Below are 5,352 nucleotides of genomic sequence, written 5' to 3' on the forward strand. Positions count from 1 at the left end.
AGGGGGCGCCGCCCGTGGGGAGCCAGCCAAGCTCGGCGGCCAGACCTTCTGAGCTCCCCGGGCGAATCCGCCTCTCGGCTTTCAAAGATGGCATTTCCTGGGCCTGGCATGAACTCCAGCGCCAGTAAACCCTCCCCGTTCCGCAGGCGACAGGGGATGGTTTACCAGGTACCTGCGGGGAGACAGCTGCAGTGGGCGAGTGCATGTGAGCGCGCAGCCCCCCGCCCCCCCCCCCCCGGCCAGACCTTCTGAGCTCCCCGGGCGAATCCGCCTCTCGGCTTTCAAAGATGGCATTTCCTGGGCCTGGCATGAACTCCAGCGCCAGTAAACCCTCCCCGTTCCGCAGGCGACAGGGGATGGTTTACCAGGTACCTGCGGGGAGACAGCTGCAGTGGGCGAGTGCATGTGAGCGCGCAGCCCCCCGCCCCCCCCCCCCCCGGAAATTCCCATTTGCAGCAACCTAAACTTACTGAGAAGTTGCGCTTGCCTTAAAAATTCATGGGAAGTTGAGACAACTTGACACCTGGGCTGTCCGAGGCGGTGCAAAGAGCTTGTGACTTGGACACTGGAGACCTCCGGTCAAGTTGGTCTCCCCCTTGGCCAGCTGGTGACCTTGAGCGAGCTGTCTAACCTCTCTGATCTTCAGTTTCCTCCCCTGCAGACAGCCGGTAATAATGCCCACCTCACTGGGTTGGTGGGTAGATTAAGTGGGATAAATTATGTGGAGGTGTTTGGCACTGTGCCCAGCGAAAAGCAAGTGAGCAGTTGGCGTGATGCGAATTTAATTCGTTTAGAGACCCTCGCGGCTCCCATTTCACCAGGAAATTAGAATCAGGGAAGCATCTTCAGGGCCTGGTGGCAGAGTGACAGACCCCATCTCTGTGCCCTGGAGAACTTCTGCTGAAGTCAAGGGCTTTGGAAAAGCAATTTAGGGAATTGTAATCGGAGAGCATCTTCTTTAAAAGCAGTTTTATACATTCAGGAACTCCAGAAGTTGGCAGTTCGGCTGTACTTACGAAAGAGCTGTTTTGCGAGAGGATCCATTCTGCAAATGCTTAAGCAGATGATGCTTGAAAGTAAAGCCAGGTTAGGAAGATTTCTGTTCTAAAAAGCTTCTAAACTCAGCTTTTGTGATTATTTAGATCAGGGTTTCTTAACCTCATGGCTGGGGTTCGTTAATTCTTTGTTGTGAGGCCTGTTCTATGAATTGTAGGTTATTGAGCCCACATCTCTCGTCTCTACTCACTAGATTTCAGTAGTAATCCCTCTCCCTCTGTTGTGCCAACCAGAAATGCCACCAGACATGGCCAGATGTCCCCTGGGGGGCCAAATATCCTGTCTCACTTTTTAGAACCACTCCTGCTTTCTGTCACTAGCCTGTTGAAGTTGTCAGAGCATTTCATCTTATGTTTTTCCTATCATAACTAATCTTTGTGTAGGCTTATAGAACTGCATAGAGTGTATCCACAATCTCAACTCATTTAATTTTTACAACTCCCCCAGGAGGCTGGTGTTATTCCCATTTTACAGGTGAGAAAATTGAGGCTTTGAGCAGCAGATTACACATTATGTGGTGTAGTTGGGATATAACTCAGGTTTCCTGATACCATGGGCAGGTCTTTTTGTTCTGTATCAAGATGCCCTTTATTATACGGAGACTTTCAAATAGATAACTTTGCTGATGATTGCATCAAGATGTGAAGTAGATTGGAAGCTGGAGACCTTTCTGAGATTGACTAGTTGAACATTAACAGTAGGCTATTATCTGACAGAGAGTAGGTCGTTCTAGTTAAATATTCTAGTTTATAGCGAGCTCCCATAAACCCCACGTACAGTTAATGGAATACCAATTTGCAGAGAATTAGAGTAGAATAAAACGTGCCTCGTACTCTGTATTGATCCTGAGTTGTCTCTGGTGATTTGCCGTCTCTTAAAATGGACTCCTGTATGCAAATTAGACATTAGCTGGGGAATGTAAAAGGTCAAGTTACTGAAGTCATATCTGAGTGGCGGAGGCATTCTGTTCCGCCAGCATTTATTAGTCAAGCTGCTTCTGTATGGCAGATGCCGTGCTGGGGGTGGGAGATGCAGAGTTGGCCAGTAGACCCCAGTGAATCCAGGGTGACAAGGTGGGGACTTCCTTTTCAAGGAGAGGCCAGGTCAGATACATAGCAGGCCCACAGGAACAGCTTGGGGCAGGAGAAAGAGCCTAAGTTGACACAGAGTCAAATGCAGGGCCCCACTCTGCTTCACCACTCCTGTCTCTGAGCCCTCCTTTCTGCATTTTATCACAGAGAGGTGTCCTGGTAGCCTTTCACTTTCTCACTCAAGTGTCAGGACCCTGGTTAGAGACACATCTTATTCCTCACAGGAGTTGGGGTTCCCAGCTGGTAATTGGTCTCAGCAGATTGATTGTGGACTGTGAACGGAGAGATTTCATATACATTGTTTAATTTCAGTGTCCTCCCTGCCCCCCTTTTGCAGATAAGGAACCTGTGCTAGCAAAGGTAGTGTGCGTCTAGGAGCAAGAGGGACGAATTTTGACCTTTTGAACCTTGGTTTCAGGCCCATGAAGGATTCCGTTTTCTAAGATGAACAACCCACCAGAGGGGCTCAGCTTTGGGGATTGGAGGGAACAGGAAGACATGGCACCCTACCTCCCCACCCCAGCCCCAGGGTTTGTGGCACGTTGGGAGGGAACCAGCAATTTGTGGAGAGTGCCTATTGACCATAATCCCAGTGCTCACCTTCCTTCCACCAGACAGTGGTTCCTGGACAGCAGGGCCAGTCCCTCTTCACCTCTTCCCAGGGCCTGTTGCAGGGGCTAGAATGCCCAAGGAACTCCGTGCTTGCCATGGCATTGACGGGCTGGTGGGGGCTGGGCAGCCTGCTGGTGTTCTTCCCAAGCCTCAGCTCTTCGTACCAACTCTATTAGAGACAGGACAGGACAGGACCTCGTCACTGTCCACCCTGCTCTGGTTTGGGTCCCGGCATCCGCAGCCTCCGTTCTCACAGGTGTCTCCTTTCATCTGCCTCAGGGGGACTAAAGGGAGTGCTTGGTAGGCGCCTGGCTGAAATCTGACCTGGTGATGGGTTCCCAACCTAGAGACTTGCATCACACAGCTTCCAGTTGTGCCTCCAGTGAAGACCAGCTGTGAGCACAGATTTAACAGCAAATTCAGACATTTATTGAGTCTACTAGAGGCCCGATGCATGAAATTCGTGTAAGGGGCTCGGCCCCTGCCACGGTGGTGGCTAGCTACCTCAGACCCTGCCACCGCAACGGCTGCCTCGCCCCTTGAAGCCCCGGCTTCGTCTGGAAGGTCATCCGGAAGGACATCCGGAAGGACATCCAGTCTAATTAGCATATTACCCTTTTATTATTATTGATAGTATATGTCAGGCAATAGGGTTACAGAGATGAAATTTGAACCCCTGTTTTGGAAGGACTCATGGTGGAGTTGGGAAGACTGACCTGTGTGTTATCTGTCTGTCTGTCTGTCTATCTATCTATCTGATAACTATTTACAAAAGGGTAAATCAAATGCAAAGAGACCAATGGAGGCGGCCACTCATTCTGATGGGTATCAGGAAACATCATAGGGAGTCGCTGGCATTTGAATTCAGCCTTGAAGGTAGAAAACGATGGTACTCAGGGGGCAGACAGAACAGCAGATGTAAAGACTCAGAGGCATGAAGAGACCTTGTGTGTCTCAGGAGTGGTGACTCTTCCCCTTCTGAGAGTACTCCTGCAGTTAGGGTACTCTCCCATCCCTGTACGGGGCCTGGCTTCACTCCACCCAGGGCTCAGTGCCCATTCCCCTTCTTTTCCTTGGAGAGGAGCGGTGCCTCTGGCTTGACTTCAAGGTATGAGCACCTTCTGCCTGGGATGCCTCTGGTTTTAGTTCAATACTGATAGAGTGTTTACTGGCTGCCAGGCACTGCTCCTGAGGCTTTCCAAATATTAACTCATTCATTTAATCCTTGTAGCAACTCTCCGACCGGGCTGCCTCCGTGAGTAGCAGCCGGTTGGTAGGTAGGTCAGGGCAGAGCTCCTCTCCCCAGCCTGTGCCCCTCTGTGGGTGCTGCTCCGATTGTGGTACACCTTCTCCTGGCTCACTTCATTGTTGTGCCAGAAAACAGCCGAGTCTGAGAGTTGAGAGCGAGTGCTGACGGCCGCAGATTTTTATCCCTGACCCCGTGTCCTTCAGGGGGCCAGCAGGGCTCCCTGACTGCATTTTCTGAACTAAAGATTGGGAACTGTAGTCTGAAAAAGAATGTTTGTGCCGCTTTTTTGTGAAAGAGGAGGGAGGCCTGGGAGGTGTTGTTTGGATACTGAGAGAGTGGAATTTTTGAGACATTTTGATGGTTTATGTGGAAAGTTAGGACAGAGGATTTGAAATTGGAATAGCCCTGGAAAATTCAGGTCCTATGATTTACTGTCAGGATACACAAGCTTTTAGTAAATATTTAAGCACTGTGTAGCTTGGAGTGAATTTTTTGTACTGAGCCCATTGGAGCCTCAGAAGGGGGTAAACAGTATCTTCTAGTCCCAGAATCTTGCAACTTCCCACAAGCCCCAGTTTACAGATGGGGTGAGAAAGCTGAGGCTCAGAGAGAGGATGTCACTACCCAAAGGGCACATTGCTGGTAAGTAGGACATCCAGATTTGAACCCAAGTCTGTCCCTAGACAAGTCCTTTAACTGTGAAATGAGGATAATAGAACCTATGTCCTTTAAATGGACCATTTGAAAGGAGCTAATGACTGAAAACCTACTGAGGCAGAACTTGGCACAGAAAAGGGTCCCCTCCCTTGTGGTCAGGCCCCTGACTCTTCGGATAAGCACTTTGGTGCTGAGAATGGCTGTGGGCGAGTCATGGCCCCTCCCAGGGCAGGGCTACCGGTCCTAGCTCTTAGCACAGAAGGGATGTTCCAAGGGGCAGGATCCAGGGCCAGAAAGGGGCGGTGGCCAGCTAGATGCTGTGTTGATGAAAGGCACTGGTCTGGCTTTGAGAGCAGGATGTGAAGACCTGGCCCCTGTACCCCGCTTCCCTCAGGTGAGTCAGCCTCAGTGTGGACCTGAGGATTTTAGTGAGAGAGGCAGAAACCAGCTCTGGCCCTAATCACGGGTGGGCTGGGAGAGGGGAGAATGACAGCTTGGACCCAGGCCTTGCCTGCTGTCCCCCCCCCCTTCCCTCCCCTGACCTGGTGATCAAATTTATACATGGTTGTTGGAGAAAATTAAAAATTAAATGTCAGGGAGCAGAAGGAAAATCGGAGGCTGTGAGAGCCGGGAGCCTTCTCCTCTCCTCAGTTCACTCATGCTTTGGGGCTTTGCTCCCTGATTACC

At 50.7% G+C, this 5,352-nt stretch overlaps 1 protein-coding gene and 1 long non-coding RNA gene across 2 annotated transcripts in view; one reads left to right on the top strand and one right to left on the bottom strand.

The window, feature by feature from the left end:
- Nucleotides 1-3: 3 nt before the first annotated feature.
- LOC106724999 lies at nucleotides 4-667 on the bottom strand. Its single transcript, XR_001360836.1, has 3 exons — nucleotides 471-667; nucleotides 246-386; nucleotides 4-45 (listed from the first exon to the last, which is right to left on the bottom strand). It is a non-coding gene; the product is annotated as an uncharacterized LOC106724999 (long non-coding RNA).
- Nucleotides 291-5,352, top strand: part of PTPN3 (protein tyrosine phosphatase, non-receptor type 3) — a 109,528-nt gene continuing 104,466 nt past the window's right edge. The window contains exon 1 of the mRNA XM_014534413.1: nucleotides 291-368. The gene's annotated coding sequence lies outside the window, so the exon portion shown is untranslated. The remainder of the gene's footprint in view (nucleotides 369-5,352) is intronic.

Source organism: Myotis brandtii, unplaced genomic scaffold, assembly GCF_000412655.1.
Source record: "Myotis brandtii unplaced genomic scaffold, ASM41265v1 scaffold13, whole genome shotgun sequence".
In the NCBI taxonomy this organism is placed as follows: Eukaryota; Metazoa; Chordata; class Mammalia; order Chiroptera; family Vespertilionidae; genus Myotis; species Myotis brandtii.